We start from the raw sequence: 13,382 nt of genomic DNA on the forward strand, positions 1-13,382 counted from the left end.
GCCCTCTTGCCTCAATCTCTAGCCTCTGGCTCTTCCCTGACATTTCAGGGTTCCCTCCTGGGTCCCCATACAACCAAACCCCTTGACACTGGGCATGCACTGAACTTCACCACACCACGTCTCAGTCCTGTCCCACTATTGCATTGTCACACAGACCCAAGTAGGTCCAGGGCTTCCGACTCCTTTCCTAGTGGAAATAACTCAAGTTTTAAATGGGTAAGAACCACAAACTCCCGGAAGGAGAAGTGTCAAGGCAGCACTGTCAATGGGAGGAGAAGGAAGGTGTCTGTTTCAGCTATGCCAACACATTAACCCATCTCCTGAGCTTGGTTTTGCTGAGGCCCCCAGGCTTCAACCCAGGCACGGGGGTTAATGGACACCATAAGGGAGAGCGTGGGGCTCTGACACACCAACAAAACATAAACAATTATTACCCAGCCTGGGCACTAGACAGTCACTGTGGGACAGAGTAACAGGCTGGCCTTGTGCAGTAACAGTGGACAGAAGCTTCCATTTGGGGAGTCCTCTCCTAGTTAGAGGAAGGTGGATGTGCGTGTTACAGAGGGAAGGAAAGATGAAGAGTGTGACTTAAGACAGTCAGGACTTTGGGAGAAGGGGTTTGTCTTCTGGCATCTGGTGGCTTTTATTATGTGGTAAGGATGGAAGTTCTCTAAAGCAGTGCTGTTCAATAGAAATATGTTAAATTTTCTAGTAGCCACATTTTGAAAAAGTAAAAAGAAACAGGTGAATATTAACAAATAACAGTTGTATTTGACCCAATATACCAAAAATATTATCTCAATATGTAGTCAATATATAAAATCCTTAGACGTTTAACTTTTTAAAAATTAAGTCTTTGAAATCTGGTATTTTACACTTACCAAAACCAAACCCGTTGCCATCTAGTAGATTCTGACTCATGCGACCCTAATGGACAGAGTAGAACTGCTCCATAGGGTTTCCAAGGAGCACCTGGTGGATTTGAACTGCCAACCTTTTGCTTAGCAGATGTAGCTCTTAACCACTGTGCCGCCAAGTTTCCACTAAGGCCTACAGCACCCGGTATTCCCAGGCAGTCCCCAATCCAAGTATTAACCAGGCCCAACCCTGCTTAGCTTCCGAGATTTATACTTACAGCACATCTTAATTCAAACACTACATTTTCACGAGGAATATTTGATGTGTATTTTCATATTTACAGTAGAAAAAGTAGGTTCACATACCCATATTGTTCCAACATAAACTCTTTCCAATTAACTAAATTGACTATCGGTTTTTAAATTTAAAGTAAACAAAATTTAAAAGTCAGTTCCTCAGTCACAGCACTAGCCACATTTCAGGTGTTCAGTGGTTAGCTAATGGCTTCAGTATCACACAGTACTGCATTAGACGAAGAACCTGAAAAACGGTTGCCATCCAGTCAATTCCAACTCATAGCGATCCTATAGGACAGAGTAGAACAGCCAGTGCATTTGAACTGCCAACCTTTTGCTTAGCAGCTGAATGTTTAACCACTGTGCCACCAGGGCTCCCAGACTGAAAAGGAGGAACCAAAATCTTGCTATCCTCAATCTGTCCCTCTCTGTAAGGGCCACCTAGTGGCTGTGTCTCTACTGTAAGCCACTGCCTTTCTTAACTAAGCCTGGAGGGTTACAGCCTGTTATCTGATAACTCGTGATTATGGCAGGTGCTCTCACTAATTATTTCAGAGTAAACCTCAGCTTGTTTTTTTGTTTTTTTTTTTTAAATAGTGTTTTCAGTGAAGGTTTACACAGCAGTTTAGGTTCCCATTCAACAATTTCTAAGCAAACTGTTCAGTGACATTGGTTACCTTCTTCATGATGTGTAAATACTTGCATTATTTCCATTCTCTTTGTTCCACTAGTCTAGTATCCCTGCCCCCTTACCTTCTCATCTTTGTTTTAAAGTGATTGGTGACCATTCTCATATAGATGATTTTTTAAGAGCACGGTACTCACGGTTGATATTCTTCATTTTGTGAGCCAATCTGTAATTGAGCTAAAAGGTGACCTCGGGCTAATTTCGATTGAAAGTTTAAAGAATATCTCAGGGCAGTAGTCTTGGGGAACCCTCCGGTCTCAACCATTCCAGTAGGCCTAGATTTTTTTTTTTTAAGAAGTTGAGGTTCTGTTCCACATCTTTCTCCCATCAGGTAGATAAGGCCCTGATTCATGTCAACTGTCTTGTAGACTAGTTTCTTCTTTGACTGTTTGGTTTCCTTCTATCTCTTTTGCTCTGGGTAAGTAGAAACCAATAGTTGTATCTTAGATGACTGCTCGCAAGCTTTTAAGACCTCAGACACTACTTACCAAACTAGAATGCAGAATATAAACTTTATGAACAATATTATGCCAGTTGACCAAGATGTCCCATGAGAATATAGGCCTAAACCTTCACACCCAGAAAACCAATCCCAAGAGGTGTTTGGTTATGTCTAAGAAGTATCTGTAACCGTGCCCCTATGTACTTCATGATATTTGAATATATGTGCAAAAGTCACATAGCTACATATACATATGTATATACCTATATATAAACCCATATACACTCACAAGAATAAGGCATAAGGAAGACAGAAGAAGAATTATTGCCTTTGAATTGTGGTGTTGGCGAAGAATATTAAATATACCATGGACTGCCAGAACGAACAAATCTGTCTTGGAAGAAGTACAACCAGAATGCTCCTTAGAAGCAAGAATGGCGAGACTGTGTCTTACATACTTTAGACATGTTGTCAGGAGGGATCAGTCCCCAGAGAAGAACATCATGCTTGGTAGAGTACAGGATCAGTGAAAAAGAGGAGGACCCTCAACACGGTGGACTGACACAGTGGCTGCAACAATGGGCTCAAGCATAAGAACAATTGTGGGCCTGGCGCAGGACAGGGCAGTGTTTCGTTCTGTTGTACATGCAGTCGCTATGAGTTGGAACCCACTCGACGGCACCTAACAACAATACTCATATCCCTACATGCATACACATATACCCACAAATTTTGGTTGTTGCTATGTTTGCAAAATTACATATGCCATGGCAATTAACAAAAGGTCCTTTTTTCTTACGTGTATCTTCGGGACATCACCTACCTTCGTCAAGTGCACTTACCTGTGCAACACTTCACCCTCTTTCTGTTACCTTTCCCATCACCAAAAATAATAAGTGTCTATTCTTTTTTATTGTCTAGAGAGTGAATCCTCCCTCCCGCCCCAATCCCTGGTAGCCACTAATGAATATCAGTTTCCGTTCATGTCATTTCATAAAAGAATATACAAAATATATTTGTGATTGACTTATTTTGTTCAACGTAACGTTAAACCTCAGGGTTTTTTTGTTTTGTTTTTTGTTTTTAGGAAGTTTCACTTGTATTTACAGAGGAAAATGCAGCCTTACCTGCATGTTCCAAACCAAACCCACTGTCACCAAGTCTATCCTGACTCACGGCAACCACGCGTGTTACAGAGTAGAACTGCTCCGTAAGGTTTTCTTGGCTGTAATCTTTATGGGAGCAGGTCGCCAAGCCTTTGTTCTGCAGAGCCGCTGGGTGAGTTCAGACTGCTAGCCTTTGGGTTAGCAGCCAATCATAAACGACTTGGGCCCTGCGGGCATTCGTTTTAACCCTGCAGATGTGATTCTCAGCGTGGAGAATGTTTCTCAGGATGTGTAACAACCCTAGAGACTTAATCTAACGCCATTTGTCACCCCATGGAATGTTAACCTAAAATGGATTATTTCACACTGAAGTCAATGTGATCCAACTTGTAAGATTTGAAAGTAACTTGTTAAAAAGTTACCTTATTTGTGAGTAGCACAGGGACTAGAAATCTCCAGAACAGAAGGGTGAAGGGTGAATCTCAAGAACGAGGCATATGGAAGTTTGCTCTTGACTTTCCCTCTAGGGTTTAAGCATGGTTGACTTTTATTTACAGTTTTTAGCATAAACTAGAGTTCTCAACAGTGTTAAATATATACTTAAACAAGGATTGACTGGAATTGTGTTACTTTTGTATTAACCTTTATTTTATTACTATGTGATTTATCCAAATTTTTGTAGTGTCTAATAAAATTTTTTTTAGTTACTTTTGGCTCCTGAGACTTTTTATTTTTTCCGAAAATGTATCGTGTATGATGTCGCTCAGGTTGGTGGTTAGCTCTCTAAAAGCAGAGATTAAAGCAAAAACAAAATTAATCCCATTGGAAATAAATTATTTATAAATTCATAGTTCGTATTTCCAAGAAATCCCAAAATTCCTTTACAGATTTTCATAGATTCATTTATAGTTTCAAACAGAAACAATGACTAAATGGTTTAGACCAGTCCGAGGTGCTTCCACCTAAAATTATAAACCTTACTTAACTGGGATTTTCCAAACACACATTCTGTTGAGACTTCTCATATTAAAGCCAAGAACCCTTGTGTTATGGATTGAATCGTGTCCCCCAAAACTACGTGTTGTACCTGTGTTTTTAATCCCATTTGAGGATGAGTTTTCTGTGTTATGTTAATGGGGCACTATTAGCGTGTGTTTTTTAAATCACTCTCTTTTGAGATCTAAAAGAGCAGATTAAGCAAGGAATAAAGGAATCAGAGATGGGGGAAGATAGATGCCAGGCAACATGAAGATCACCAAGGAGCCAAGGAATAGAAGCTGAAAACAGACAAGGACCTTCCCCTGGAGCAGCCAGCGAGAGAGAGTCTTCCTCTGGGGATGGCACCCTGAATTCGGAGTTGTAGCCTCTTAAAGTGTGAGAAAATAAATTTGTTTGTTAAAGCCATGCACTTGCGGTATTTCTGTCATAGCAGCACTAGAAAACTAAGACATCTTGCAACTATTAAAAATCCATTACTCAGTCAGATGCAGATCTTAAACTCTCGTAAAAACACCAGGCTTAATGGTCTGAGACTGGAGGGACCCTGATGGTCATGGTCCCCGGGCCCTCTGACAGGCCAAGATTGGAACCATCCCGAAACCAACTCTACATACAGGGATTGGCCTGGACTATAAGACAGACAATGATGCTGGTGAGGAGTGAACTTCGTGGCTCAAGTAGACACATAAGACTATGCGGGCAGCTCCTGTTTGGTGGCGAGATGAGAAGAAAGAGGGGGACAGGAGCTGGTTGAATGGACACGGCGAATACAGGGTGGAGAGGAGGAATGTGCTGTCTCACTAATGGGAGAGCAGCTGGAAGTGCACTGTGGGGGGTGTGTGGCTTTTTGTATGAGGGACTGACTTGATTTGTAAACTTCCACCTAAAGCACAAAAAAAAAAAAAAATCCGTTAACTGTCAAGTTGATTGTGACTCACAGCAGCCCCATGTGTTACAGAGTAGAACTGTTCCATGGGGTTTTCTTGGCTGTAATCTTTATGGAAGCAGATCGCCAAGCCTTTCTTCCAGGGTACCACTGGGTGGGTTAGAACTGCCAACCTTTAGGTTAGTAGTCAAGAGCAAACTGAACTTACTCATTTTTTCCCCCAGCTTTCTCGAAGATGCTTAGTTAAAAAAAAAAAAAAAAAAAAGACTACTATTTTTCTCAAACTGAAGTCTTTGGTATTTCCTCTTGAATGCCAGGCTTCCTTACTGGAGGAATTTGGCTTACTCCCAAATAAAATATTTGTTATAATTTTTATAACTAGACTCCACAATCTGTCATTTAACAATGGATTCAATGTTTATGACTGAATTGTAGACTGAGTTAGGTGGCCCTCTGGCTTAAAGAGAACAAAAGGTCTGACCAGTAGTAACTAATGGGTTGTCACCTGGCAGAAGTCAAACACTGAGGAGGACAGAAGAGAGTCAAAGACCCCTTATTTCATTGCTGAGGAAACTCAGCTCAGGGAAGTTAAATGACTTCCGAAGTTACTCAGATGGTAAATGGCTGCTCACAAACCCAGTATTCTTAGATTCCATTCTAATGATCTTAATCGAGACAGATAGTTTTTTCTAGATCGATTATTGTGTGTATGCGTATGCCTGTGTGTGTGCGTATGCATGATCTTAATATATAGGGCATCCACTTAGCACAGCAGTGTGCGACTGTAACAATGACCATGTGAGCTGAAACAGTGCAGAGTGATCTTAAGGATCAATGGGAAAAAATTATGATTGTTCTGTGACCTCTAAAACTGTTGGTCAAAACATCAAAAACGCTTACTGTCAGTTATAAATGTACAGAGATATGAAAAAATAATATATTTAGTACCGTGTCACTTAAAATATTAGAAATGTTGAGAATTAAAGTGTTTTACTTGAAAAAAAGAAAGTATCAAGGATAGTCCTTGCCTCCTCTACTCATCATATGGCTGACGACATGGAGGGGGTCTACACCTTGATGTTATGGATTGTGTCCCCCAAAATATATGCTGGAACCCTAACTCCTACACCTGTGGGTGTAATCTTCTTTAGAAATAGTTTTTTCTTTGTTAATTAGATGATGCCTGAGTAGGATGAGTTCTAAATCTAATCATCTCTGAGTTATAAAAAGAGCAGATTACATGTGGGCAGGAACACGGGGGAGGACAGATGCCCCCCAAGGATCTGCAAGGAACCAAGGAGTGCCCATGGCTACCACCAGGGAAGCACCCACCATGGCCAGACGCTGGCTTGGGTGGACTTTTAGCCTCCAGAACTGTGAAAGAAACGTTTTGTCCTTTAAAGCCACTCGCTTGTGGTATTTGTTACAGCAGCACTAGGTAATTAAAACACCTGGCGAATTGTCATATTCCTTGGTAAGTCTGGATGAGCTTCCAACATTTTATCCTTTGCATTTTCTATGTCACAAAATATCTACAATGTGAAGTTTAATATGAAGTTTTTTTGCCTGCATCAGTTCCTCTGGGACATCTTCATCCTTTTGTCACGACCACTTCCTCTTTTGTTGCCAAGTTCCTGTCAACAAGTTCTTCTGGTTGCAGATCTAGTCTCTTGAATGGTGGCAGTAAACATCACACCAGCCAGCTGTTTTTTGATCACTCCATTTACATTTGATTCTGATTTCACTTCCAGCATTATCACTTTTCGTTTCTCTGCTGCATTTTCATCTGTGTTGGTCAATTTCCTCTTTTGATTATCCATTTTTGTAAAATGCCAGGTGGGCTTATGGCTGGGAGACAACAAACAACACAACTACATTCTTTTCTGTCTCTGCATAAATTGAACAGCAAATGCCCAGTGATCAATCACCGAAAGACTTTCAAAGAAATGGTCACTGACCACGACACACGTTACGTAGTGATGTGTGGACTAAAGAGCTAGCGGCGAAGTTTCTATTTTATGCAATTATTCAATTTTATATATTGTAGTAACTGAACTCTGAACCATGTCGTTGGGGGACTAGTGTTATTTAACTAAAACTATGGTAAGTGAAATTTGTACATTTCAGAACCTTGTAAAGCTAGGACTGGCTGTGTCTGCATGCAGTATACCCAAAAAAACCAAACCCACTGCCGCTGAGTCGATTCCAGTTCATAGTGACCCTACAGGATGGAGTAGAACTGCCCCATAGGGTTTTCAAGGAGCACTTGGTAGATTCGAACTGGCCATCTTTTGGTTAGCAGCTGTAGTACTTAACCACCACGCCACTAGATTATAAGAGGAACACAGACTTGATTTGAATCTGGGATCTGCCACTTGCCATCTGGGTGACCTTGGGCAGGTCCCTCACCTGTAAAATGAGATAATACTACCCATTTCTCAAGGTCAGTGGAGCCCTGATGGTTCAGTGGCTAAGTGCTTGGCTGCTAACCAAAAGTTTGGCGGTTAGAACCCCCTAGTGGCTCTACAGGAGAAAGATGTGGCAGTCTGCTTCCATAAAGATTACAGCCTTGGAAACCCTACAGGACAGTTGCACTCAGTCCTGTAGGGTCACTATGAGTCGGAATGGGTTTCTGTGGGAACCGGTGATCACCTAAAGACCTTGTCCCACACAGCACTGGGCAGATGGTTGCCAGGCATTAAGAGTGGGAATAGTGGTGCTCCTAGCAGTATAAATACAATCTAAATTTTCTATAGACAATTCCAAAATTACTTTTAGATTTTTACTGATATAATTAAACAGAGGGAGAGAAAATACTTTTACCTTCTTACAGTCTACTACGTGTTCAGATGTCTAGTTTTGAGGGGTTGGGAAAGAAAGTTAGACTGTTTAAAGTAAGGCATGGGTATAACTGTCTAAGAGGCAGTGTTGCCTTGTTTCCAGGGAGGGAGAGGTGGGTAAGAAGTGTAGGGTGAGGTGTGGGATAGGGTTTTAGACAACGTTCTGTATTTTCCTGAATCAGGTCTGCATGGGAGCTTATTTCGTTTGCAGTAATTTCTAGAACATTAGCCAGTCTATTCCCAAATGAAGAACAGACATAGTCCAGTACCAAGTGTTAAACACTGTAATAGAGGTAAAAGTTAGAATGGCTCCCCTGGGCCAAGAGCCAAACAAAAATTAGACATCAAGTCGTTTATAAGAAACAGAATAAAAACTTAGCAAGCTTTACTTGCTTACCAGCATGAATTAGTATGAGTTAGCAGTACTTATTGGAGCACTGGTGTTGCAATGGGTAAAGCACTCATCTGCTAATCGAAAGGTTGGGCAGTTCAAACCCACCAGCCACTCTGCAGAAGAAAAGACCTAGCCATCTGCTCCTGTAAAGACGTCAGCCTAGAAAACCCTATGGGGCAGTTTGACTCTGTCACATAGGGTCCCTGTGGGTTGGAATCCACTTGATGGGCACACAAAAAACAGCAACAGCAGTACTTAGAAGCATGAGTTAGCAACAGTCATCAACCAGTCAAAGCAAAAGGCAAGGCACTTGGTCATCTACGTCGTAAAAGGGGGTTGTAATTGTGTAAACTCGAGCCCCCTCAGCTTGGGGTACTCCCTGTTTGCAAACCACCTCTCACGCGATAAACCCTATTAACTCTGATTCGATCAAATTTTTCTTTTCGACACAAGTAACAGTTCTTTTGATATCTGCAATTTTAGTGTTCTGTATCACTGTGTTTTTCTATGAACTTTTTTTTTTATATACTAAAGTATAGATATATCGATGTCATATATGTTAAGGAAAACAAGGTAGATCATTCAAAGTCTTTATCTTTTTTTTTCCTCAGAATCTGTAAAAATGGTGTGGCAGGGGCATCTGACCTCCTCTAACTTCACAAGAAGGAAGGAGAATCAAGATCAACAGCCCAAGGCTGATTCCTATGAGGTGAAGGTCAGACATACCTCCTCTCTCTGACCTTTTTACCAGTTCTGAAACCAACTGTCCCTCCCATGGTACTCTCTACTTCTCTGTGGGTTTGATAATTCGTTGCAATGGCCACACATAACTCACAGACCATACTCACAGTTATGGGGTCTGTTTTAGTTATATAGTGCTGCTATAAAAGAAATACCACAGGTGGATGGCTTTAACAAAGAGACATTTATTCCCTCACAGATGAGAAGGCTAGTAGTCTGAATTCAGGGTGCCAGCTCCAGGGGAAGGGTTTCTCTCTCTGTTGGCTCTGGGGGAAGGCCCTTGTCATCAATCTTCCCCAGTCGAGGAGCTTTTCAGCACAGGGATCCCTGGTCCAAAGCATGTGCTATTCTCCTGGCTCTTTTTTCTGGTGGTATGAGGTCCCCATGTCTCTCTGCTTGCTTCTCTCTTTTATATCTCAAAAGAGATTGGCTTAAGACACAGCCTGATCTTGTAGATTGAGTCCTGCCTCATTAACATAATTGCCTCTAATCCTGCCTAAGTAACATCATAGAGGTAAGATTTACAACATATAAGACAATCACATCAGATGATAAAATGGTGGACAATCATACAATATTAGGAATCATGGCCTAGCCACATTGACACATATTTTGGGGGGGCCATAATTAAATCCCTAGCAGGGTCTATTAGGGAAGTAACAGGTTAGGGAACATTCAGAATACAGATGTTTGATCAGGACAGCTGTGCCCACAGGCAGGTCTTTCTCTGGCCCTCAGCCTGGCCACTGCTCTGCTCCAGCAACTGTTACAAAGCTCTTTTAGCTCTGCCAGTAAGTGCCCAGAGGCACCGCACTCTGCTAGTAAGCCACTCTGCTGGTAAGTGCTCGGCTCTAGCTGCTCAGTGGGTAAGCAAACCTAGCTCCACCAAGTGTTCAGAGGCACCCTACTCTGCCAGCAAGCCTCCTACCCAAAGGCACTTAGCTTTTTCGCTGTGTGGGCTGGGAAGCCTACCTTGCCCTCTCCTTGGGGTCTCCTGCCTCTGCTGCTGCCGTTTCTCTGCCGCTGTTTCTTTCCATCTTCAGTGTTACAGCTCTCTCTCTTGGTCCTCTGGTTCCAGGAGCTGCTCAGTGCAGGGATCCTGTGTAAAAAGGATGTACTCCACTCCTAGCTCTTCTTTCTTGGTAGCGGCGAGATCTTCCCTTTCCACCTCTGGGATGGCTCATTTTAAGCCTAGCAGGATGGCAAAATTGACCAATCCCCTCGTTAGGGTCCCACCCCCACAAGGGTGCCATCTACCTTATTTACATTATTAGCAAGCTTTCCAATGCCCTTGCTGGGCCATAAGCACCTCATCTGCATAGTCACACCCAGTCATTTGGGGGAGTTACAGAGACTATGACTAGAAGGGCTACGTTATGTAACTCGCTACACCACTTTTTTTTTTTTGTGTGTGTGTACACCACACAGCCTACAAAATGGCTTTCAGGAGAGGGTAAGAACATGTCTGACAAGTGCTAGTGGCCAGTGGAATTAACATTGGTTTAACAGGCAGTTGAGACCCGTGAGAGCCAAGAGCATGTAAGTGGGCATTAGCTGCTCCACATAAATTCCAGTCAGCTGTACAGGCAACTCACTTCAAGAGTATACGCTACAATAACCTGCAAATGAGTGTGCTGCACTGAGGCCCTGAGTTTGAGGAACCACGAAGAAAGGAGGAAGCCCTAGAAAAACAGAAATAGGTGGTCGTCCCAATTTTCTGAAGAGATAGAGGAAACCACTGTTAACCTTCTTTGGCACATCCTTCTAGAAATTTTTAATATATGAAAGTACATATTACATATTTTATCACGATATCATAATACTTCACTCTAGGAAATGTATACTGAACCAACCACTTTTGAAAAAGGCCAAGACTTTCTCCCCTGCTCCCTGAGCCTTCATCATCCCAGGACAGTGAGCAGAGTTAACCACTTGTAATGTTAGAGGCTTTCACCTCTCTGTATTTGTTTCCTAGGGCAGGTATAACAAATGACCACAAACTTGGATGGCTTAAAACAGAAATGTACCCTCTCACAGTTCTGAAAGCCAGAAATCTTAAATCAAGGTGTTCCACAGGTCAGGCTCCCTCTGAAGCCCCTAAAGGAGGATCCTTTCTTGCCTCTCCCAGCTTCTGATAGCCCCAGGCATTCCTTGGATTGTTGCTGCATAACTCCAGCTTCAGCCTCTGTCTTCACAGGGCTGTCTTCCCTGGGTCTGTTCTCCTCTTCTTATTAAGGACATCAGTCATGTAAGATTTAAGGCCCACTCCACTCCAGTATGACCTCATCTGAACATGACTGCATCTGCAAAGACCCTATTTCTAAATAAGGTCACATTCACAGGTGTGGGGATTAGGACTTCAACATATCTTTTTAGGGTCACAATTCATCCTACAGCACTCTGATGTGTGTTAAGCAGAATAGCACTAAGAACTCATTTATGTCACTAAATACACATTTATTGAAACATGGAGTGTACACTCTATCAAAAAAGAAAAACAAACCAAACCCATTGCCGTCGAGTCGATTCCGACTAATAGTGACCCTACAGGACAGAGTAGAACTGCCCCATAGAGTTTCCAAGGAGCAGCTGGTGGATTCAAACTGCTAACCTTCTGGTTAGCAGATGTACCTCATAACCAGTATGCTGCCAGGGTTTCCATACTCTGTACAGTTACTTAAAAACTGCAGTGGCCTCTCATATCTGTCAGGGTTCAATCGGAGAAACAAAACTACCAAGAGAAAGGTATAAATTTATATGTATACAGTCCTCCCTTGGTATCCGCAGGGCATTGGTTCCAAGACCCCAACGGACAGCAAAATCCACGGATGCTCAAGTCCCTTATAGAAATGGAGTAGTATTTGCATATAACCTATGCATATCCTCCAGATTATTCATAATACCTAATACAACGTGAACGCTATGTAAATAGTGATTATACTGTGTTGTTTAGGGAATGACGACAAGACACAAGGCAAAGAACGCTCAAACAATGAGTGCTGGAGAGAGACGAGGATCTGTGAAATGGCAGGAGGCTACAGCACGGGCTGCTGACACATCATTTCAGTTGTGTGGATTTGGCATAGTGCTCAGAGCTAGGCAAATTTAGGTTTTCCTTTTTAGAACTTTTTTTTTCCCCTGAGTATTTTCAATCTGTGGTTGGTTGAATCTGCGGATGTGGAACCTGCAGATACAGAGGGCCGACTGTATGTGTGTGTATACACACACACCTGGAAACCTTGATGGCATAGTGGTTAAGAGTTCAGCTGTTAACCAAAAGGCCAGTAGTTCAAATCCACCAGGTGCTCCTTGGAAACCCTATACATACGGTGGTGGTTCAGTGGTGAGGGAGAACTGGCCAGTGCACCTCATGAGTGGCTACTATCCCTCTGTCACTGGAAGCTTGTGTGTTGCTGTGATGCTAAACAGGTTTCAGTGGAGATTCCAGACTAAGAGGGATAAGGAAGAATGGCCTGGTGATCTACTTCTGAAAATTAGCCAACGAAAACCCTGTACATAGAAAGTGTTTCATTCCGTTGTGCATGGGGTTGCCATGAGTTAAAGGCCAACTGGACGGCAGTTAACCACCACAACAAATGTATTTGTACAGACATTTGACCTTATGCAATTGTGGGAACTGATCAAGCAGCCTCTGTCAGGAAGGGACGACAGATCTAAAATGGGTGAGGGCAAGAACAAGCTGGAGCTTCTTGGGAAATATTAAAAACAAAATCTACTCCCAACCCAGAAATTTCCCCCACAAAAATAGGAGTGAAAGAAAACACTTTTATTATTGAAAAAATATTCAACCAGAAAGTGATACCTCACAGGCAATCTCCTAAAGACGTTGGAAAGAGAGGAAGGAATCTGACCCTTTATATAGCTGAGTGGATACAACCCAGTACATTCATGTTTTCAAGATAAAATTCCTAATGTCTTTATGGCCAGAGTCTGGATGTTCCAGTCCACCCGACGTGCCTCGCAAGAAAGGTCTGCCCAACTACTTCCGAAAAAACAGCCATTGAAAACCCTATGGAGCACAGTCTGCTCGGATACACACGGGGTTGCCACGAGTTGGAGTCCACTTCATGGCAACTGGTTATCTTTAGACAGCCAGGGGTAGGTGGAGCCA

The sequence above is a fragment of the Elephas maximus genome, chromosome 16, assembly GCF_024166365.1.
Source record: "Elephas maximus indicus isolate mEleMax1 chromosome 16, mEleMax1 primary haplotype, whole genome shotgun sequence".
NCBI classification, from domain to species: domain Eukaryota; kingdom Metazoa; phylum Chordata; class Mammalia; order Proboscidea; family Elephantidae; genus Elephas; species Elephas maximus.